This window comes from Dipteris shenzhenensis, chromosome 8, assembly GCF_047967505.1.
Source record: "Dipteris shenzhenensis isolate YYH24624 ecotype China chromosome 8, Dip_SZ_1.0, whole genome shotgun sequence".
NCBI classification, from domain to species: domain Eukaryota; kingdom Viridiplantae; phylum Streptophyta; class Polypodiopsida; order Gleicheniales; family Dipteridaceae; genus Dipteris; species Dipteris shenzhenensis.
The window spans coordinates 41,482,645-41,506,422 of NC_141603.1; the positions used below are offsets into that span (position 1 = coordinate 41,482,645).

The 23,778-nt window shown below is 41.6% G+C and overlaps 1 protein-coding gene and 1 pseudogene across 8 annotated transcripts in view; one reads left to right on the plus strand and one right to left on the minus strand.

The window, feature by feature from the left end:
• Positions 1-17,579: 17,579 nt before the first annotated feature.
• The window catches only part of LOC147899515 (uncharacterized), a 124,089-nt gene continuing 117,890 nt past the window's right edge, over positions 17,580-23,778 (plus strand). For 5 of the 8 annotated variants that reach the window (XM_087377875.1, XM_087377879.1, XM_087377876.1 and 2 more), the window contains exon 1: positions 17,582-17,739. The gene's annotated coding sequence lies outside the window, so the exon portion shown is untranslated. Of the gene's footprint in view, positions 17,740-23,778 lie in introns of all 8 variants that reach the window. The other 3 variants (XM_087377877.1, XM_087377881.1, XM_087377883.1) reach the window with 2 other exon arrangements.
• On the minus strand, positions 19,789-22,217 carry LOC147899516 (uncharacterized; annotated as a pseudogene).

Below are 23,778 nucleotides of genomic sequence, written 5' to 3' on the forward strand. Positions count from 1 at the left end.
AAAGAGATATGGGGAAAGACATATTGTGGTCAATGCACTGGTGCATATGCGTGGTGTGGCTACAGTGGTGCATGTGGGGCTGTATTGGGTGGAATGCGGCATGTGACTGGGGACATGGGTGCATCGGTGCTTTTGGTTGCGGTGGATGCAATGCGACATCTGACTGGGGGCATGGGTGCATTGGTGCTTGTGGTTGCGGCTGTGCTTGGGGGCATGGGTGCATTGATGGAAGGAAGGTCAAGGTAGCTCCTTTGCCTTTGTAACCTCACCACGCATTCTTGATATATGTGACCCTAGCATCTACAGCAGGACCCTCCCAATTTGTGTCACATGAGTTTATGTCTCGATCTATTTGACCGAGGCATCGTCGACCCTCCATTGCTAAGTGGTACAAATACTGTGAAAACATTTGGAAATCGATCACGCAAGGTCCTCCCTCCATGCTCTGCCATTGTCCTCACCAAATCTTGTACACCACTTTCACCATTTTGGAAAGTTGTCTCAATGATGTCCTAATCGACATTCATTAAGAAGTGTACATTCTTGTTTTTCAGCACCTTCCTCTGAAACTTAGTGAGATCAAGTTGCTGACACTTCCTCTTCTCACCTGCATGAGCCATCTCATATGTAGTAAGCTGCAACATAGAATTCAAAAAAGAATTCAGTGCCAAGTCCAATAAGAAACTCATTAAGCCATAACAATTAACAATGCAAGCAGTCTAAGAAATTACCTAGATATAACCTCTCAACTCAATTTCACATCATGTAACAGGCTACAGAAAATCAAAACACAAAAAATAAGCATGTAACCTGCACAAAAAATGACCTAGGTATAACCTAATCGTGGACTTGACCATTTAACACTAGGCTTCAACTGCAACACACAACTATCAAGGGACAGTTGAGTGCCAGACTAAGTGTCTAAGAGCACATCGCATGATATCTAACTTAGACTGTAACACACAACTATCAAGGGACAGTTGAGTGCCACAGTAAGTGTCGAAGCGCACATCACATGATATCTAACTTAGACTACAACACACAAATATCAAGGGACAGTTGAGTGCCAAACTAAGTGTCTAAGAGCACGTCACATGATATCTAACTTAAACTGCAACACATAACTATCAAGGGACAGTTGAGTGCCAAACTAAGTGCTTAAAAACATCTCTAAACTTAGACTATAACACACAACTCTCAAGGGAGAGATGAGTGCTAGAATACGCATCTATGAAAACATCTCTAAGCTTGGACTACAATACACAACTCTCTTAAGAGAGATGAGTGCCAGCCCAAGAGTTCCTACAAACAAACATTTTTATACAAACTAAAACTGCAACACACAAGTCTCTTAAGAGAGGAGTGCCAGCCTCAGGTAAAAAATAATTATTTATATTATAATTAAAATTGTAACACACGACAAAAACATACTACAACACACAACTCTCGCAAGAGAGATGAGTGCCAACCTGTCTACACACTTAAATACAATACAAAATAAATAAAAAGACTGCAATACACAACTCTCCTAAGAGAGATGAGTGCCAGTCCTAAACAAAACAAAACAAAAGAAACATGAATTACTAACGAAAGACTGCAACACAAGCAAGGGTGCAGTAAGGTACCTATGATGAGAGCTGGTAGGTATGGAAGCAAGCACGAGGCAGCAGGTAGGCAAGCAAGAGGTGGCAAGGCTGGCAAGCAAGTGGCAGAGGTGGCAAGGAAGACAGGTGGATGTATTCGTACGAATACCAAAAATGGCAGTGGTTGCAAGTTTATACTATGTATATTTGTACAAATAAACTGAGCTATTCATACAAATAACTTTATTCGTATGAATAGCTGTTTATTCATACGAATAGGTTATTCGTACAAATAAAATATCAAAAAACGTTTGAAACATTTTAAATTGCAAGAACACGTATTTGGCCGAATTAATGCAACTTAGGTCTGGACATATCAAGGGGTGTATGAACCTAGATGTCATAGAGGGATGTCAGTTAAGGTAGTCCGGACATATCATGTGGTGTATGAACCAGAACATCATAGAGGGATGTCACTTAAGTGTGCCATACACCTGAGTTTATGGTGGGAATATGTGGCTTCCTATCAAATAGGAGTCCCCATGCAAAGCTGGGGTCACCTCCTCAAAAAGATTGGATCACTTTATCCATTATGTGAGAGGAATGCCCACCTCTTGGGTAGTGTCAGACATCGTGAGGCCTGCTAGGCCTCAAACCCCATCAAATGTCCCAAAGCATGCTCCCATATGAGATGAGATCTTGTGTGTCGGCACTCATTGTCAAACCATGAGTTTTGTTCATCTACCTAGAGTGAATGATGTACTGTAGATTGGGTCATGGGGAATGATCTGGTGGTAGCATCATGGATCACTATTAGATATGGAAATTCTCAAAGATGCCACTTCCAGTAGTGATTACAGGCATTGCCATTTTTCATCCTAAAATTCTCTCTCTCTCTCTCTCTCTCTCTCTCTCTCTCTCTTTGTGTGTGGATAGTGAGACATTCAGAGGATGCACCACATGTGACACCTGGGAGCAGTGCATCATTTGATCATATATAACAACCTTTAGTGATGGCTATTTTCTAGAGGAGTTACTTGCTTCCACACGGAGGAGAAACTAGCATAATGGACTACTTATTTGGCTCCCTAGATTTTGCGACACAAATACATGACTTTATGGTCCCCCCCTCCGTCTTATGGCCAATCACTCATACCTATCATTTAGCATCTCTATTGCACTACTAGACACAGGGCGTGACCCCCCTACCCCCACACATGTCCGAGTACACTTTGATCATGGTCTTGATGTAGTATATACATGAGGCACTTGTCATGTGGGCTAGTGATTCCCTTCAGAGAGGATGAAGGATTACCAAAAAGCAAGCAAGCCAAAAAAAGCAAGTGATACAAAACAATAAAAGAGTTACAAATCCCCTATTTGAGTAGCAAACAGATATAATTTATTTGATGTCCATATGTTTCCTCAATACTAGAAGGTTAAATATGCATACAACTTTAAAGTTGCTAACACTAATTTCACATCCCCCATAAGAGAGTTGGTATGTTTGATTGCCAAGTCATCATTAGTATCAAAGACAAACCGTATTGCAATCAAGTTCTCTCTTTCTGCCATAGTAATTGAGAGCATCAATGCAACCTTCCACACAAGTGGGGCATTTCCAAGACCTCCTTTAATGGATTAGTCTACATTCCATACTTAGCTTTTTTTAAACTCTATTCACTCTTGGAACAAAACCCATGTTTCTTTGTTAGTGCAAAAACATCCCTGCCATCTTACATCCCACTAATCCAACCAATGCAACAAATTGACCACAAATTCATATTTTGATGCATGAACCTTTACTAGATGGTGCAAAAGGGCACAATAATCATCTAAATCATGCCTTGCTATTTGATTTGATATGTAACATGACCCCATTTGGACTTGTAAATCAAAAGATACAAGGATGTGAGAATGTCATCTTTTGGGCCAAAACTAGGATGTGAGAAAATCATATTTTGGGCCAAAACTGGGAGCGCATTAATGCGCTCCCAGTTTTGGCTCAAAAGATGACATCTTCACATCCTTGTATCTTTGCAGGTTGTCAAAATTTTGTTGTTTTGGCCCAAAAGATGAGTTTTTAACATCCCTACATCTTTTGATTGTCAAATCCAAATGGCATAATGTTACATATCAAATAAAATGACAAGGAATGATTTAGATGAATATCATTCCTTTTTGTACCATTTTAAAAAATTGTGTGCATTTAAATGAATATCATTCCTTTTCCCATAATAGGGTGGGAGAAGCATTGTCTATTTTGGCAAAAAAAAAGCCAAATTTTAACATCCTCCACCTTTTAATTGCGCTTAGGGAGGGGGTCACTCTTCACCATAAAGCATGTGCGAGCAAGCATGTGTTAAAAAATTACATGAGAAATTTTACAATTTCTCATGTAATTGCTGAAACCCCAATACGTGTTTGCATTTTCAACCTTAAAATTGTGACAGCCCTTTATAAATCTGCATATATAAATTACATTAATTGCTATTTTATAAATCCCCTCATGCACATAAACGGCATGTAAGTCCCCCCATTGAAAAAAAACCCTTCAGTGCACTAAAGTGCTATGTACAGTTTTATGAGTAACCCCTCAGGTAATTGCCAAACCCAAATGGTTAAAAGAGTCCTTAACTTTGAACTACTCAACTTTAAGAAATGTCACATGTAACCCCCCTTTTGAATGCTTCCTACTTCATGCAATTATTTTATGGCACACTTAGATTCTTTCTTTGCTTGCGTGATTTTCCTACCACTTCAACAAATTCTCACTCGCTTTTTTGGGCTCGCTCTATTGATTGCCTCGGATCTTGTCCATACCTCAAACACACATGTAATGTAGTTATGTAAGCCCCTGGTAAGCCTTCTTAGAATAAAATATTGGACCCAAATTTTTGAGAATTTCCATATCTAACCTAGTTATGTAATTTGGAACAAAACATGGGACTAAAACTTTTGAGAACTCCCATATCTAACCTAGTTATGCAAGCATTCTTGGAATAAAATGCACTAGTGGAAAGCACAATTTCAAATTCGAAGACTAATCGGTTCTTAAATATTTATAGAATGAAAAAATGGATAGGTACTTGGAAATATACTCTTCAAGGGCATACATATGATGAATGGGATCGGTGGAAATTAGGATATAGCTAACCATATTGGTATCAAAAAAAATAGAAGTTCTTCTTTTGCTTATTTACTTCACCCCTTTAAGGCATGCCCATGAGCTCAAAGAGTACGAGATCTCTCAAAGATTCTATTGACTAGTCTATAATTGGGATAGATGCTTGTGTAGGAAGATGAAAGAGTGATTAACCTATAGCTCTCTATGGATGTAGACTATGACTCATGCTATATGGCTCATTTATGTTTTGTATGATCGCTTTCAATTTAACAATATTATTTTTTACCCATTCATTATGTGGGATGAATGGTGGGATTCTACAAGGAAAAAAAAGGGTTACTTAAGAAATCATCAGCACACAATAGGTTTGATTGAAAGGGACTAGGCCCATTTTGCTAAAGAGTTTCACAACCATGCACTCTTGCTTAAATATAGGTTGATGAGACTTTTGTAGATCAAGAATATCTCTTTTTAAGACATTGCACATATTATCTACTTTTTGAAAAGTAATAAATCAAGAAAAACATTTTCAAGGAGTGAAATCGAGAATGGATAAGGCCTTTCTAATGTTCATTTGGATATTGCTTCACCTTTTGAATTGCATGTACCCCTTGCACATTTTGATACATGATTATTGATAAAACTTCACAATTTTCAAAGTCATGTTGGTCTCTTTAATACAAATGACTCCACAAAATTTATGGCCACTTCACATCCCCCTGTCGCCAAAAGGTCACCCCCCAGAAGGGCGTTGCATGCATGTCTGTTGATCTCAGGAGTGTATCAAAGAGCCATCCCTTCGGGTGGGGATCTTGAAAATGTGCCTGAGAGCACTGTCTCTCTAGTTGAGCTAGAGCTCCCTTGGTCACGTGTGAGTCGTGCTCTAGCTGCGTGGACTGTCTTGAAGACTGGACCTGAGAAAACTGCCCTAAGGTATGTGTAGGACATCACAATCTCCATGGGTTCACCTCGGTAGTTGAAACTATGTCGATGAAGCACTGCCCCATGAGGTGTTGAAAATCATAACCTTGGTCTTACCAAGGTTGACTGTCAGGTCCCTTTCCCTACAAAACACCCCTAGGGTCTCTAGGTGAAAACACCCCTAGGGCCTCTAGGAGGATATGAGGATTATGTCATCAATATATAGCAATATTTGTACCATCAGGTCAATGAGCAAATATCCCTCACTTCCTAGGCTATCAAATGAAACTAGTGATCTCATCAATATAAAGGGGGGGGGAGGGAGAGAGAGAGAGAGAAGAAGAAGAAGAAGAAGAATATATTATCGTCCTCTGAAGACCAAAACCGGCCTATGGGACCTGGGCAATACAATATCACAAGTACATGAAAGCTCCTCCCGAAGATGGGAGGGTGGAAAGAGAAACCACCTTCTAGGATTCAGGTGGATTCCTATGCTTGAAGAGCTTATACACAAATGTTCCTAAAGCTGAAGGTGACCCTTTATGCAGCAAATCAGCCAGTTTGTTATGTCCCTCAAGGAGGTGATTGAACTCTTCCCTAATGTGTGCATAGTGAGGGCATATCATTACCATGTGTTCTTCTGTTTCAACCATATAAAGGGGGGGGAGAGAGAGAGAGAGAGAGAGAGAGAAAGAGAGAAAGACATAGTATAAATAACTATATTATCTATATAAATTAAAAAACGTATCTACTTTAAAATATAAATATAAATAATTATAACTAATATAACCAAATATAAGAATTTATATATATATATATATATATATATATAAGTGTTTATAACTAATATAAATACAAATAAATATAACTAATATAAAATAAACATATAAATCCTAAACCCTAGACTTCAAAGGCTAACCCCAAACCCCAAGTACTAACAACTATGTAATCCTAAACCCCAATTACTATATAACTCTTGTTTCCTTCTTATTTCCCTACCATTTTGAGTTCTCTCCGATGGAATTTTCAAATTGATTGTATTTTCCCCAACCTGTATCCAACCTTCGTTGTGCACATTACGACAGGAAACACTCATGGAACCTGCAAATCCTTGAAAAACACAACAACACTCTTTGAAAATATGCACAAACTCTCAAAACTCACAAACGGAAGAGATAAAACAAGCGTGCTAGGTGCAATCTTCCCCCATAGGTGTGGTGCTCTCCTTCCACCTCCTATGTATTTATGTATATTCCCTAAAAAGCTTCCAAGCAAAAATCATACAAAAGCCTCTATGCTTTCCTCCATACACCCTTTTACAAAAAGCCCATCCACCTTCTAGAATAGCTGGCTTTTTCTAACTTTAGTTTATACACTTAGCCAAGCCACTAATATTCCAAAATTGAATTATGTACAAAAGCTTTTGTAATATCAAAAATTAGGCATAAGCCTTATTCATCCCCACATCACTAGAGTTGCGCTGCTTGTGCCAGATGCCATCGCCTAATCAATTACTCTTCCCCTATATTCACACGATCAATAGTAATAAAATATTTCAAGCATAAGATAACCTTGGAATTAATCACCACAATCAATCAACCTTTCAGTATAATAGCAACATGAAATCAATAAATCACAGATGAATGGTGCACACATGCGACACATACCATCTCATGGTGCACCTGATGCTACACATGAATAAAATCGTACGGATGGTGCACACATGCTACACATACCGTCATCGCGTAAGTGGTGCACACAATGCTACACACTCATACAGTCGCAACCGTATATCCAACCATGTAGGAGCACACATGCATCACTACGGAATAGCGAGCACACATGCATCAGCTGTGCGACAAAAATGCTGGATCTCACTAAACTAAATACTGAAGGATTAAATTAGTGAGATAATTCCAATTCTTGTAACATCCCTCTTGCTTGAAATCGCAATTGCCCTCAATTGCACGACAAAAAAGTAGTCAATAAATCAGGGTATTGGCAAAAATATCACTCAGGCATCCACTTAGCATCCTCAACAGGGTGGTTCTTAAATGTAAGAAGATAAGTAGGATATGAGTTTCCACGTCTTGTTTGAGTGATTTGTTGATCAATGATCAGGTCTGGCTCTAAGAGCTGGGTCTCTCCTTGAAGCAATGGTGCATCGTCTAAAATAGGTCAAACTGGTGGGTCTCCATGGAAAGGCTTCAAGAGGTGCACATGAAAAGAATTATGAATTTTCCAATCGGGTGGTAATTCGAGCTGATAGGCATTGTCATTAATGCGGTCCAAAACTTTAAAGGGACCATAGGATTTAGGAGCAAACTTAACTATAGGGTGTGTTTCAATACTCTTAAGTCTACGTTTCTCAATACGTAACATGACTAGGTAACCTTTAGCAAATACAACTTTCTTTCTACCCTTGTTTGCACGTGCAGTATACACAGCTTGAGCATGCTTGATATTCTTTTTGACAGTAGCCAAAATGTAGTAAATTGATCAGCAGCCTCTACTTGGTGCTTAAGGCAGGTCAATGGAGTAGGAATGGTCTTTCCATAGACAATTTGGAATGGAGATTTGCCTGTAGCAGAGTGCTGTGTTATTGTAGGCAAATTGTAATATGTGTATAAATTTGTCCCATTTGCCTGGCTGACCAGACATGTTAGCACGTAACATGTCACAAATAGTATTTTGTGTGACCTCGGTTTGGCCATTAGACTCAGGATGAAAAGCAGTGGAAAAATGTAACTTCGTATCAAGATTGTCAAAGAGTGTGGTCCAGAAGTTACTACAAAATTTACTATCACGGTCTGACAAGATTACTTTTGGAAGGTCATGGTGTATAAAGATGTGCTTGATGAACAAATGAGCAGCCTGAACTACGATCAAGAACTACGGTCAAGGTCTTCTTACAAGGAATAAAGTAAGCCTGCTTGCTAAATCTATCAATGATAGTCCAAATCATATCAAAACCTGAGCTAGTCGTAGGAAATCCAGTAATAAAGTTCATAGAAATCTACTCCCATGGGCCATCAGGAATTGGTAAAGGCATAAGTAAACCTTGATATTTTCCCTTGTAGCTCTTGACTTTTTGACAAACAAGACATTGTGCAACAAAAGCATACAACATCAACTTTAAGCTTAGGCCAGAAAAAATCTTGAATTACAGTCTGATACGTAGCAACAACGCCTCTATGTCCCATGTAGGGTGGCTGATGTACCTCTTCTAGTACCAAGCATCGAAATGGTGCAGTGACACACAAGCGCTTTTCGTAGAATAGATAGTCATTATGAATGGAATACAAGGCCATACGGGTGCTATTAGCTTGCTTAATCTTATGCCAAATTTCTGAAAAGTCTCGATCAATAGGATAGTCCACCTTCATACGCTCGAAAGGGTTCCCTCGATGACTGAGATATTATTTATGCTAGGTCGATAGCTCAGTGCATCGACAACTATATTGTCTTTGCCTGGTTGATATTGGATCATCGGTTTAAAGTTCTCAATAAAGGCAACCCATTTAATGTGCCGAGATTCGAGATCACTGGCTGAGTAAAGAGATGTCTAAGACTCTGGTGATTAGTCTTAATGAGAAACTCGAAACCCATAAGATAGTGTTTCCAGAGTTTAAGGGCATGCACCACAGCAGCTAATTCTTTATCATACATGGAATAGTTTAGCTCTACTGGTTTTAATTTATGTGACTCGAATGCAATTGTATGGTTATCTTGCATGAGCACAGCCCCAAAACCCTGTCCACTAGCATCAGTAACCATGACAAAGAAGGGTCTCGTAAAGTCCGGCATGGTCAAAACTGGTGTGTGTGTCATTGCACCCTTAAGTCGTTGAAAAGCTAAAGTGTGCTGCTCACCCCAAGAGAAAGCACGAGTCTTATGCAGTAGTTTGGTCAATGGATGTGCCTTGTGTGCAAAATTTCTAATGAATCTGCGATAGAAACTACACAGACCTAGAAAAGATCGTAACTCATGGATATCTTTAGGCTGTGGCCAGTTTACTATCACTTCTACCTTCTTGGGATCTACTCGAATGCCTTCAGCTGAAACAATGTGTCCAAGATATTCAATTTCAGGCTAGAAAAAAGAACTTTTCTCCTGGTTGACATACAGTTGGTTCTCATGTAAGAGAGAGAAAACAAGATTCAAGTGTTTCTCATGTCCCTCTCGAACTCTTGCTATAAATCATGATATCATCAAAGAAAACTGCCACAAAGTCTTGATAGGGTAGAAAGATACGATTCATCATCTGACTAAATGTGGAAGGTGCATTGGTCAATCCAAATGCATTACAAGAAATTCATAGTGACCAATTTGGGTTCTAAAAGTAGTCTTGAAAATATCGGGCTCGATCACTCTCACTTGATGATATCCTGACTTAAGATCGATCTTGCTAAAGATTGTAGATCCTTTCAACTTGTCGAGTAGATCATCAACTCTCGAAATGGGGTATTGATTTTTCACTGTGATTTTATTTAAGGCACAATAATCGATGCACATTCAAAAAGTTCCATTTTTCTTCTTGACAAGGAGAACGGGTGCCCCAAATGGTGAGCTACTAGGTCGAATTAGGCCTCTAGCCAAAAGATCTTCTATTTGGGATTGAATCTCTTACTGCTCGGTAGGATTGTGTCTATATGGTGATTTACACGGTGGTGCGCTACCTAGAATAAGGTCAACCTTATGATCCTCAGGTCTAGATTGAGGTAGGCCAGGGGGTAAGTCTTCCATAAAGCAGTCGTCATAGGTAGCTAGAAAAGGATCCAAAGGCTCTTGCTTAGTTTTCTTAGTCTCAGGACTAGCCTCAATCTTATTGACCATAACCAGATATGTCTTCTCACGTTTGCGCAAAGCTCTTTTAGCTTGGGTATGTGACAATATAGGCCAAGAGGGAAGATTCTTGTTGCATTTTAGAGTCATAGTCTCAGTGCCTTGAGTCACAATAATGGCGCATTCAAGATAATCAGGTTTGGCATTATGATCGACGCACCAGGGCATCCCTAGAATGAGATCTTGGTCACGCAAAGGAGCAACTAAGAAATCATGGCTCTCAACTAATGGCCCTAAAGTCACCTCAAGATCCTTAACCATTTGCAAACAATTATAATTGATCCTTGAAAAGCTGATTTGACTTTATATTTTGTTTTGATGGTTGTGAGCCCTAACTTTTCAACTAAACGTTGTGAAATGAAATCATGGGTGCTTCCATCATCAAATAAGACACTATGTTCTTTTTCATGCAATAGTGCAGTCATATGTAACAAAGAAGTACGAAAATAAGATGCACTTTTACCTAAATAACACTTACCTGAAGGGGAGTAGTCGGCATCTTCAGTGTCATTGTCCTCATCCTCGCCCTCTTACTTGAAAGATTTATCATGGGATCCATCATCAATGTAGTTGATCTGTGCGAAGTTGTTGCGCTGACTATTACCGTTGGTACATCCATTGGTTCTCCCTCCATTGCCTCCATTGTTGTTGTTGATAGCATTCTTTACTTGGGTACCTGTCTTGTGTGTAGCAAGTGGATTCTTTGGACATTCATAAGAGTAGTGTCCCTTCTCTTTGCATTCGTAACATGTCACAAGTTCTTTGGTTCTTCGATTAATACGTGACTTAGCAGGTTTCCAATTAGACTTACCATCATATCTACCAACTTTACCTCTTACACCCTCCTGCTTGAAGTATGAAGTATGCTTCTTTGCTCGAGGGGTGCGAGTAGCAAAGCTTCTTCCCTACTTTCTTTCTGACTCTAATGCCAAATCCATAGCATCAGAAGTTGTAGATGGTCGAAGCATACATACATCAGCACGAATAGGAGGGAGTAAACCCTCAACAAAGGTATGACATTGCTCCTTTTGGGACACTTTCTCAATAGTTTGCAATTGAAGTAGAGAGGAAAGATATTTCTCAGTGTATGCATCCACACTCTCATTATCCAACTGCCTCAATCTTCACCATTGCTTGTGAGTATCCTCTTCAAACTATGTAGCTAGGAAGCGCTTCTTGATTTTATCTTTGAATGCTTCCCATGTCTTTGGAACATGAGTGCTTTCGGCAACCACACTCCACCATAATTGTGCACTGCTTGTCATGTGACTCGCAACAAGTTTTACCTTCTCGATCTCTTCATACTGTTCTCCCAAAAAGTATTGATTGAAAGAACTAATCCACGCAAGTAAAGCTTGTCCATCTCTTTTACCATCATATTTTGGAAAAGAAAAAGTTTTGCGATTAATCTTACCAGACTTCTTCTTATCACAAAGCTTGAGTGCTTTCAAGATGGCCTTTCCCACATTGTCTTCATCGCTGGACTCATGTAAAGGAGTAGTGTCATGATGTCATTGTAGTGAAGTCTCCACATGTCGCTTCTTCTTCCTTTGATGTCTCGTCTTGCTTCTTCCACGCTCACTATCACTAGTGTCTGATGATTTGCTGCTTTCACTTTTTTCATCATCTCTGTCCTTCATATGCTTCTTTGTGACTTCAGCCATCTCTTTTAACACTCGATTTGCGCATTCTTCGTTGGCTTTATGTGTGTCGCACATGTTGCACATGTACTCAAGTTCCTGCTCAAGGTCCCATGCATGATGTTTCCATGCATCCAGTGAATCTGATGCATGCATAGGTTCCTCATCCTCAATCGATATAGGTGGCTTCCAAGTTGTCGTCACTTGGCATAGAGCATCTTTAATCTCTTGACGTTGTTGCTTCTCATGCTGATAGCATTCTCGCCATTCTTCCTCAGTAAGTGTTATCGGTGTTGAACTTCTTCTTGACCGATGGTGATCGTTTTCCACATCCTCATCATGATGTAGATCTTCAGGATAACCTATCTCTGATGGAATACGCCTTCTAGACATAGTTAAGTATGTGCACGGTGCAAAGAAGAAATCACTATGAAAGGAAATACACACAAACACAAGACTTATCTCAATTCGGTTTCCAAGCTTTAAAAGTAGCTATTTGTCGAATAGTATCTTTGTGGGCTCTCGAACTCACACGATTCCAACAAGTGAATCTGCGTTGCAAGGTACAAAGAAAAGCTCATGTCTGATACCACTTGTAGACTGCCTCCTGCTCTTGTGAACACTTGCTTTTGAGATTCTCCTCTTCCAAAATCTGTTGGTTTGCTCCCTTGTTCCTGCTTTAGCCTCTCGGGTGGGGATGGCCGTTCTCAGTCCTGCAGACAGAGCTAGACTTCTCGAGCTACTCAACAAGGTCCACGTGAAGACTCAAAAGTTCAAAGGCCACCTCCATGAGGATGCGGAAGCTCATGTGAGGAAATTCCTCACAGCATGTAGAGCTAAAGGTGTGGAGAATGAGCATGTGTTCCTTCACATCTTCCCCTCGTCATTGGAGGATGCTGCCGATGTATGGTACAGTCAATTTCCCCCTGACCACTTCCAGAAGTGGACAGACCTAAGGGAGGAATACTTTGGCACTTTCAAGTTGGAAAATTTTGAACACATGATTGTCCAAGAGTTATCCACTGATACCATGAAGCCTGGCGAAAGTATCTCGGAGATGTACACAAGGATGAGGGTCCTGGCCGCAAAGATGTCGATGCCACCCAATGACGCCGTCATAAAGGGGTTGTTTTTGAAGGCTTTACCCTCCACCATTGCTATAAGGTTGGTTGACAAACTCCCTGAGCATGCCTCACTATTAGAGTTCCTGAGGGAAGCGGTGAAGATGGAACGGTCCCAGTTAAGTTTCGCCTCAACACCCACCCAAAGCACCCAACTTTCGAGAGAAGAGGGCTCACAGGATATCTTTATGACTAGGAACTTCAAAGAATAGAGCAACAAAGTGACTTGATCTAGTGGATAGTCACCAATTGTTAAGGGGTCTTGAGCTAGAACAGTACCGGGATGGGGGACCTCTCGGGAAGTTTTTAAGAGCAATCTCCCAAGGGCGCAGCCAACGGCGCCAACAGTGCCTTCAATGCCAGGTATGCCAAGGACTATGCCTTGGTCGTACGCTTGGAGGCACGGGTGTGCATTCACAAGCTTCGGCCTGTCTACGTACGATCGACTTCTTTTGCTGCAATTTTTTTTTCATCGCACGTTTTCCTACCTGCGAGCCGTTCTGCGCTGTTCACTTTTGCTGCTTCGAACTTTGTTGCACTCTTGTATGTGGGGTTCATGTCCGCAATCTGATGTGTGCTGCGGTTTCTTGTTCGAGGACGCGGCGTGCGTGTGCTTCCTGTGCTATGGACGACGAACCCTGGCTCTGATACCACTGCAACGGGAAATGCTCACGGAACTTGCAAATCCTTGAAAAACACAACAACACTCTTCGAAAGTATGCACAAACTCTCAAAACTCACAAATGGAAGAGATAGAACAAGCATGCTGGGTACAATCTCCCCCCATAGGTGTGGTGCTCTCCTTCCACCTCCTATGTATTTATGTATATTCCCCAAAAAGCATTCGAGCAAAAATCATACAAAAGCCTCTGTGCTTTCCTCCATACACCCTTTTACAAAAAGCCCATCCACCTTCTAGAATAGTTGGCTTTTTCTAAAAATAAAGCTTTTTCTAACTTTAGTTTATACACTTAGCCAAGCCACTAATATTCCAAAATTCAATTATGTACATAAGCTTTTGTGATATCAAAAATTAGTCATAAGCCTTATTCATCCCCGCATCATTGGAATTGCACCTACGCGCCCAAAATATGGCGGATCATGCTTGCCAGTTGCCATCGCCCGATCAATTACTCTTCCCCTATATTCACACGATCAATAGTGATGAAATATTTCAAGCATAAGATAACCTTGGAATTAATCACCACAATCAATCAACCTTTCAGCATTATAGCAACGCAAAATTAATAAATCACAGATGAATGGTGCACACATGCAACACATACCATCTCATGGTGCACCTGATGCTACACATGAATTAAATCGTACAAATGGTGCACACATGCTACACATACCGTCATCGCATAAGTGGTGCACACAATGCTACACACTCATACAACCGTAGTCGTATGTCCAACCATGTAGGAGCACACATGCATTACTATGGAACAGCGAGCACACATGCATCAGCTGCGCGACAAAAATGCTGGATCTCACTAAACTAAATACTGAAGGATTAAATAAATGGGATAATTCGAATCCTCGTAACACACATTGCCCCCATCTGTGGTCAGCTAGTATGTCGATTCCCAAGTATTTAAAGGTATTGACATATTCAATAGGCTGCCCCTCAAAGTTGATAACAGGAGGATGTTCAGGTTGGGTGGTGCATACTGCCATCATTTTGGTTTTGGTGACATTAACTTGCAGCCCTCTTTCATTGCAAAAGACCTAAAGTGTTTGTAGTAGTTGAAGTGTCAGTAGAGAGAGAGAGAGAGAGAGAGAGAGGAGAGAGAGAGAGAGAGAGAGAGAGAGAGAGAGAGAGTATTATCATCCTGTCTCTCTCTCTCTCTCTCTCTCTCTCTCTCTCTCTCTCTCTCTCTCCCCCTCCCTCCCTCCCTCCCTCCCTCCCTCCCCCCCCCCCCCCCCTCTCTCTCTCTCTCTCTCTCTCTCTCTCTCTCTCTCTCTCCCCCCCCCCTCTCCCTCCCTCCCTCTCCCTCCCTCTCCCTCCCTCCCTCCCTCCCTCCCTCCCTCTCCCTCTCTCTCCCAAGTTCTTGACGGTACGAAAAAGAAGGGTGACAAATGATCCCAATGTTGCCGGAGGGGCAATGGTGAGAACTGATGAGAGCTGAGTGGTGTCTACTAGTATTTGCTTGTAGTCATCCCTAGTATGTGTATATTTGGGGCATTGTAGGGCTATATGTGCCTCTATCTCGACTGACTGTGAATCACAGAATTTAAAAACTCTGGCATGTCATGGCAAATTCAGCCAAGTTGCTTTCTCTTTTGCCAAGGCGTGTGATCGTGTGCGGAATCTGGCAATATTCTTGCGATAGAGAAGAGGGATGGGAGTGCTAATGTATGGTTGAGCAGAGGCATCTGATGTCATGAATGATGACCATCATAGGGGGTTTATTTGATCTTGGTAGTATTCTAACTTTGTCTTCTTTTTTGATGTCAATCATTGAGCCTGTAGGGTGCATAGTAAGGACAATTGGAATTCTTGTAGATTGACCTTTTTAGGTGGCATAGTCAAGTATGATTCCACTTTCCATTTGCTGAACCATTTCCTTATGTCTGCCCCCATCTTGTATAGATGATCTTGCTTTTATGTTTTTTTTGAAGTTTCATACTTGCTATCCATGCTCTGTGTGGTAATCTGTCTGTTGGCATTTGTTGCACGTCCACTAGATACTACATCACTCTGATCAGTGCATGAAACTCAATTGGCCTCCTGCCCGTTTCCAATAGGAGCAACGAGTAAGGTGTAGTGAGGGTGTAGTAGCCTTGACTCCTAGATGTCATCGTAAGAATGCTTTCTGCATTTTTTCAATCTCATTCCATGTGGATGGAGAGATGTTGCCTCCCCATACTTCTACTCCGTATAACACTGTTTGAACTACATATGCATCAAACAACATATTTTGGATTTTCCAGTTCTGGGTGTCAGTGTGCCTACAATCATTTTTAAATTGACTGTACTTTCCCCAAGCTGTATCCAACCTTCTTTGTGCACATTGCCCTCATCTGGTTGGTATGTCGATTCCCAAGTATTTAAAGGTATTGACATATTCAATGGGCTACCCCTCAAAGCTGATAACATGAGGATGTTCAGGTTGGGTGGTGCATACTGCCATCATTTTGGTTTTGGTGACATTGACTTGCAGCCCACTTTCATTGCAAAAGACTTGAAGTGTCTGTAGTAGTTGAAGTGTCTGTAGTGTCTGGAGAGAGATAGATAGATAGATAGTTTTTTTAACGTCGTAGGAACAATCCCAAGGAGCCAATTCTGACTCATCCGACGTCGATCCCTGAGGATCGAACACACAACACCCAACGACAAGAACCAGAGCCTTAACCACTAAGACCGATGCGGGTTTTACAAAACTTGATGGGGAAGGATGGCCTATACACCAAGAGAGAGAGAGAGAGAGAGAGAGAGAGAGAGAGAGAGAGAGAGAGAGAGAGAGGGAGGGAGGGAGGGGGGGAGAGAGAGAGAGAGAGAGAGAGAGAGAGAGAGAGAGAGAGAGAGAGAGAGAGAGAGAGAGAGAGAGAGAGAGAGAGAGAGAGAGAGAGAGAGAGGCCAAAGCTCAATTTTGGACACAAATGGTTTCTCAAAGTGAATTACACAACACAACCCATAAATAGTTTCAAAAATCAAATGTTTTAGAAGGACAAGATTGAAGCTAAGCATAAAAAGTCATTGTAACGAAGATCAACATTGAGTGTAACAGTTAGGGTGTTTACAGAGTTTGAGCACCCATACCTGCCCGTGGTGCATTGAATGCATCTTGAGCTGTGGATGGGCAATCACGCTTCTTGAATGCATTAAATGCATCTTGATCCGTGGGCATGGATCGTCTATAAACACCCTTAGAGGAGCGGATGGCTACCAACACATTTTGCTGCACATTTGCCAAAGCTTCTAAGCCAAACCTGTCCCCATGATAGACAAATGCTGCAAAAGTCTGCAAATGCGTGCAAATAGCTGACAAGTCCTGTGAACGCTTCGGGGGATGGAGCAAGCGGGTGTAGCACCATAATGCTAGGTTGGAGACGAGATTTCCCCTTCTCGAATAGGGCTCAAATATGTCGAACTTTGGCATCGAGAAAGCCGCAGCATCTCATGGGAACGATTGATACATCTCGTACCCTTGCGAGCATTTCTAAGCACATTTGCCAACATGGGAAAGTGAGGTTAACGAAAATATTCCATGTGAAATGAGTCCTTGATGCCAAAAGCTATTTTTTTGAGCACATCTTCTTTTAGGCTGGTGATTTAGGGGTGCTTAAGAGATGATTGGGTTTGGTTCTGAAGAGATGATTGGGTTTGGACAGAACGAAGACGGCGGGCGTCATTTTAAGACGGTGGAGTGACGGTGCCTTGCAGGGCACATAAATACGTTCCCATTTTGTTGTGTTGGCCTTTGCCTGTTGATCGATTTTCGCATCCAAGAAGCCAAAGCTGAGATCATCGACCGTTCTCCAACTTCTTTTTACTGGTATTTCATTCCTACACGATTCCTATTTTGATCATTTTTTACATGCTCCATCCGCCTAGTTTTTCTCCGACCTACCGCTTCGATCGTTCCAGAGACTCGATCTTGTCTCAGTCGCAACAATTTGAGTTCCGTTAAACCGAAGGCTCCGAATCCGTGCTGTCAAGGCACCTCTCCTTGCTCATAGACGTCTGTCTCCGCTGCCGTTCTCTCTATTCCCAATGAATGAGAGCGTTGTCCTCTCAAATATAACGCTGTCTCCTAAGAGCAAAGATCATGATGCATTGTAGCCATGAGCATGGCAACATGAAAGGGAACATCGAAGGCTATCTGACTAATGAGTATAGCTCGGGGTAACGTTATGCGAGATTGAGATCACCATACCTTGATCCTCAGATCATTGATCGTGAACGTATTCTTACATGCCATAGCTTGAACATCAGATTGATAGTGGCCAATTGTTGGTTTTGGTAAACTTGAGTGTTGGACGTTTGATACGTAATTGATATGTGATGAAGGAACTCGTATGTCTAGTGTCAGGTGTGTTGGGAAAGGCGGGTGTTCTATGCACACGCTGACTCTAGGTCTCTTTGTTGACGTTATTCACCCTTTGTGAGAGGTGTTTGTCACAAACGTCATTGTTAATGTGCCTGTCTACGTGCTATGCATTGCATCGTGAGCTGTATAGTATAGCGACATGTAGAAAGGTTAGTCGGGCCAACAATAGGGCCAACTATAGGGTCAGACTAGTTGCCTAAGATCCACCAGCTGGCTTGAGCAATCGGATTAGGAATCCACAAATAGGGTTGGTCAGGAGCTCTGTCTAGTTACCTTAGTAAATTATTTGAATGCCTTGTCTGTTATTTTTTAACTTACGCAGGACTGCTGCTCTGCTTCTATAGAGCTGCAAGCTCAGTTGATCGAGAATGAAGGCATGAAGCCAATTTATAAGGCTGAATCCCTCATAGCCAGCTGGTTTTTGAGGGCCTGTAGGGCTGATTGCTGGCTGTAGGGCCTGAATGGTCTTGTCCTTCTGACATGCTGGACCTGACTGCTGATGTGGCAGCTCGGATGCCTACATGGCAGCCGTGTGGCTGGTGTGCCTATCTTGGGCTCATAGGGCAGCTGCTTCTGTTGTGATGATGGTCATGTTTGGCAACCCGTGTGTGTGTGTGTGTGTGTATGAGTGATTTTACCCAAAGAAAAGTGTGTGTGTGTGTGTTTCAATGTAGAAATTTAAACTTTAGAACAACAAAATTCTGAATTTGTATGATTGGATATATTCTATGTGTGTACATATATATGTGTGCGCGCACGCACGCATTTTTGGGGTGAAATCATGCACACATGCGTGCGCATGTGTGCACATTCACACATATTTCAATGTTTGGACTTTAGAATAACAAAATTGTGAATTTGTACGATTGGATAAATGTGTGTGTGTGTGTGTGTGTGTGCACACACACACACACACATACATACATATATACATATACATACATATATATGTATGTACACACACACACCCACCCACCTACCCACATACATAGAATGCGCGCACACATACACGTGTGTGTGCACGTGCGTGCGCACATACACACGTCTAGTTGCTAGGAGTTTCTGAAACGGGAGGTTTCAAACGGGTTTCATACGTTTGAAATGGGTTTCGAAAAATGAATGAAACGGGTTTCATTCGGAATGTGAAAATATGTGCATTTACACCTAGGGTATGCATCATGCCATATACAAGAATGTGCAAATAAAGATTGTAAGTGACTCCATAGTGCAGACATGATACAAAAAACATACATATCAAGTATAAGCACCATGCACACTGAATCATGATCATACAAAAAGCTAGTCATCAATGATCATACATACTGAATCCTGATCATACTGATCATACATACTGAATACTGATAATAATAAAAACTAGAGTCATCAATGAACTTTCCAAAACCTCCATGGACCATGAAGGTAAAAAGCTCAAACTACAAATGGAATCCAAAGTATTGTCTATCAATAATAAGTGACAAAGTCACAAATCAAAAGTCAAGCCTCATCATCAATGTCAGCATCTTGCTCCTTAACCGCATCCATGTCCTCATTAGCCTCCTTCTCACTGCTATTGGAACTCCTAGAAGACTCATAAAAAGCATCCTCATGAGATGCAGGTGCAATCGAAGTACTGGCACCAGTTGCTTGGGAGGATCGGGTGCGGTGAATGAAGCCGTGATCTCCTCATACAACATGGCATAGATATCCCTCTCCTCAGGTGGAATCACCAGCATCTCCTTGCACTTTGTGATGTTGATTTTGTAGGGATTCACCTGCCGAGGCTCAATGGGGTAGTCCGTTTGCTCGAGCAATCGTAGATTGCAGCGGCAAAAGACCAACCTCTCCAATTGCACAGTGGACAATCTGTTCCTCTTCTTCGTATGGAGTAAGGCCCATGTACTCAAGTCTCTATCACAAGGTCCAGAGCTACAGTCTTGTGAGAGAACTTGCATCACTATGCGTCTTTGAAACAAAACAAGAGAGATTCTCAGACTTTACAGTTTAGTGGCAGCTTCCAATTGCTGAGCTATACCCACATGTTTTCAAGTAATAAGAAAGTATTGCCTCTAGGGTTAAGTATTACCAAGTGGGGTGCCTCAATGCCATATTTTTCCCACCAAGAAACTGTTGCTAGCTGAGTCTCCTCTCTCTGTGCATTGCGTGATCCAAAAACACCCGAGCTTCAAAAGCAGATCATCATTATCTCCCACGATCTTGCTCATATAAGCTGACCACCCATCCTCTCATTCTCTGTCGACATATTGCTGCTCATTCCTCCATAGAGGATGAAGGATATGAGCAACAATATGGATTGGCCTATTAAACCAATCCCAACGTGTGTTCCAGATCTCCTCAAGGTCTTGAATCCTTCATAAGAAATTATGAATCAAAGGCAAAACTGATAATGTTTAGAAAAAATGAAAACATAGATTAAAAGGAATTCTAAGCATTGCTACTTTGCTAATTGGAAAAATGCTAAACTTCAAAGGATGACTCATGAGTACGGGATACCTGTCTGCAGACAGGTGAGTACACACATCAAGGGCTTCCCCCACTTTGTCCATGAACTCATAGAGAAGCCCAATGGTGCTCCCCTCCATATGTGTCAATCGGAGAATGCTGTACATGGGGTTCATTGTCTTCACTAGAGCTGCAGCCTCCTCCCACCATGCATCTCTCATGACCATGTGGCTGAAACCAATTGCTTTGGGCTCATTCCTAACCCCCCATTATTGCTAGTCACGGGAAACAACTATATGCAGCAAGCCATGCCGCACTCGAACAACCCTCTCCAACATTATGAACATAGAAGCAAACCGTGTCTTCGAGGGCTTTAGAAGGTCGAGGTCACTATTTTCCTTGATTATGCTCAAGACCTTGGGTCTTTTGGTTACATAATTTACCATGCTCAAAGCTTTAGAAAATATATGAGAAACCCAAGGCAACTTTGCCATGTCCTCAATGGCAAGAACCAAACTATGAGAAGCACATGGTGTCCAAACAATAGTGGGAAACTCATCCTCAAGCATCCTTCCCATGGACATACAATTGGAGCCATTATCTGTGATCACCTGCACCACATTTGCTACACCAATCTCAAGAATAGCTGTGCGCAAATGAGACCATATATATGCACCTGTCACCACTGTCCTTGAAGCTGATGCATCTATAACACGAAGGGACATCGTTCCTTTGCAAGAGGAAACTAGAATGTTGTAGACGTTTCTTTTCCTCACATCTGACCAGCCATCACATAGCAAGGTGCAACCATACTTCTGCCATGTTCCCTTCAGAGGCTCTAGCTCTCTCATCAATGCTTCTTTCTCATGGCGAAGCTCTTTTGTACGCAATGTCTCATAGCTCGGACCCTCCCACTCACACCCAATATGCGAGATAGCTCACATAGCAGACTTCCAACGAGCGGTTTGAGTAATATTGAAAGACAATGCACATTGCACAAACAACTTTGTTACCTCTCTAGTTGCCTCCTTCATAGCTGCCTTTTGCATGGCTGCCTTCATATCTCCTCGCTTAAACAAGGGAAGGGCACTTCTTTTAGCTGTGGGCGTGGAGCCTGAAGACTGCGACATCTGCAAAATGTCATTCTCCTCCCTCATTGATGCAAGAATAGCTGAGATATTTAATTCAGGCTCATCCCATGCATTGACTCTATCAATTGGAATCCCTAGCATTTTAGCTTTCCAAGCCTTCAAGCTATCATACACCTCCTTTGGCACACGAGAACAAGGGCCACCACCAAAGCCCTTTGTTTGAGAAAAGTGAGCCTGCAATCTCTGAAATGTCCCATGATGCGGCTCAGCACAAAATTTGCAGGTCCACTTGCGTGTGCCACTCTTATCATAGTGTGTACCAAAGGAATGGAAGGTGACATTGCTCCACAACGCACTACCTTTTCGAGGCATCTTCTTGCTTGCAAAAAGCGACGTAGAACAGCAAAAGTAATTGCAGCTTTGCAGCCTACATCATGCATGCAAGATGAGCAGATGAATCAAGAGAGGAGCGTTAGATTTTAGAAAAATCAGAAAAAGCAGATTTCAGCCTGCATGAAAGGATGCAGCGCCAAATTCAAGAAGAAGGGTAGACTGTAGAAAGGACGATTGAATGCACATTGGGGATGACTGGGGCACAAACCTCGAGAATGAGCAAGAGGGAGCGTACGGGCTGCACGGACGGAGCATACGGGCAGCGGCGAAAGGTGTCAAAACGCCTTTTTGCCCCCTTTTCTTGGCTTGGGAACCCTACCCAAAAATTGGGGCTGTATGAAACGGGTTTCATACGTTTCATACGGGTTTCATGTTTGTATGAAACGCGTTTCATATGCAACTATGGTGTGTGTGTGGTGTGTGTGTGTGTGTGAAGGTGATAGAGTCACGTTGAAGGTAACATGGACACATTGAAGGTGTCATTGAGTGACTATCGTGAAATTGAAACTACACTATGTTGTGTTTTTAGAGGATGAGTTTGGGAATGTTCCTGGATTCATCTAGGTATATGCTTCTGCCGTATTAGTGGACATGCAAATTTCATGTTGTGAAGTTTTCGTCCAAATTGCGGCCTGCTGGTATTGCGATAATTCTTTCTATCTTAAATGGTGCGTTGCCCTATCAGCTAGATTTAGATGTAGATGCTCATTTGGGAGAGACTAAAATGAAATCGGTTAGACTTCACAAGCAGTTGTATCTTGAATGAAGAGATTTGGACTACCTTTTGATTAGCCTTCTCCTTTAGTGCTAGCCTTCGTCATGGCTGAGTTTGCCCTTCACCTCCGGAGTGCCAACAAAAACTTAGTACAAAGACTTTGTATAAATGGATGCTCAAGTATGTGTGGGTGTGTGGATTTGTATGTGTGAGAGCATACTTGTATACTATGGTCTACACCCATTGTTGGGCGTTGATGACGTCAGTGGGGATGCCATAGTAGCTAGTCCCTGCTATGCGTGATGGAGTTTATGGTTTTCAATCTTATGAGTGACTATCGTGAGATTGAAATTGCACTATGTTGTGTTTTTAGAGGATGAGTTTGGGAATGTTTCTGGATTCATCTAGGTATATGTAAATAATGTGGTCACAGTGAAGGTGACAAGGGATGTACTGAAGATAGTATACATGGTGATTATCCATGATAAGACATGCTCAGAACTATAAATAACCATGTGCACATGATTTGTAGAAGTTAACCGGCCGGGGTGTGGTCTTGTCGCAAGAACTCACAAAAAGAAAACTCACATGTGTGGTAAGTAAATATATAATCATAAGAAAAGTAAATGAAAATAGGATATTTACTAATGATTTTTATATGTAGTGGAGAAAAATGTAGGTATGTTACAATTTGTTTGCCTTGTACTTGCATATGCATCTTGTAAGGTGTGTGATTGAACCTTTGTGTGACCATCTGATTGTGGATAACCAGATATGCTCATTGTTTTCAATTTATAGAAGACATCCCTTCAAAGTCACTTGCTA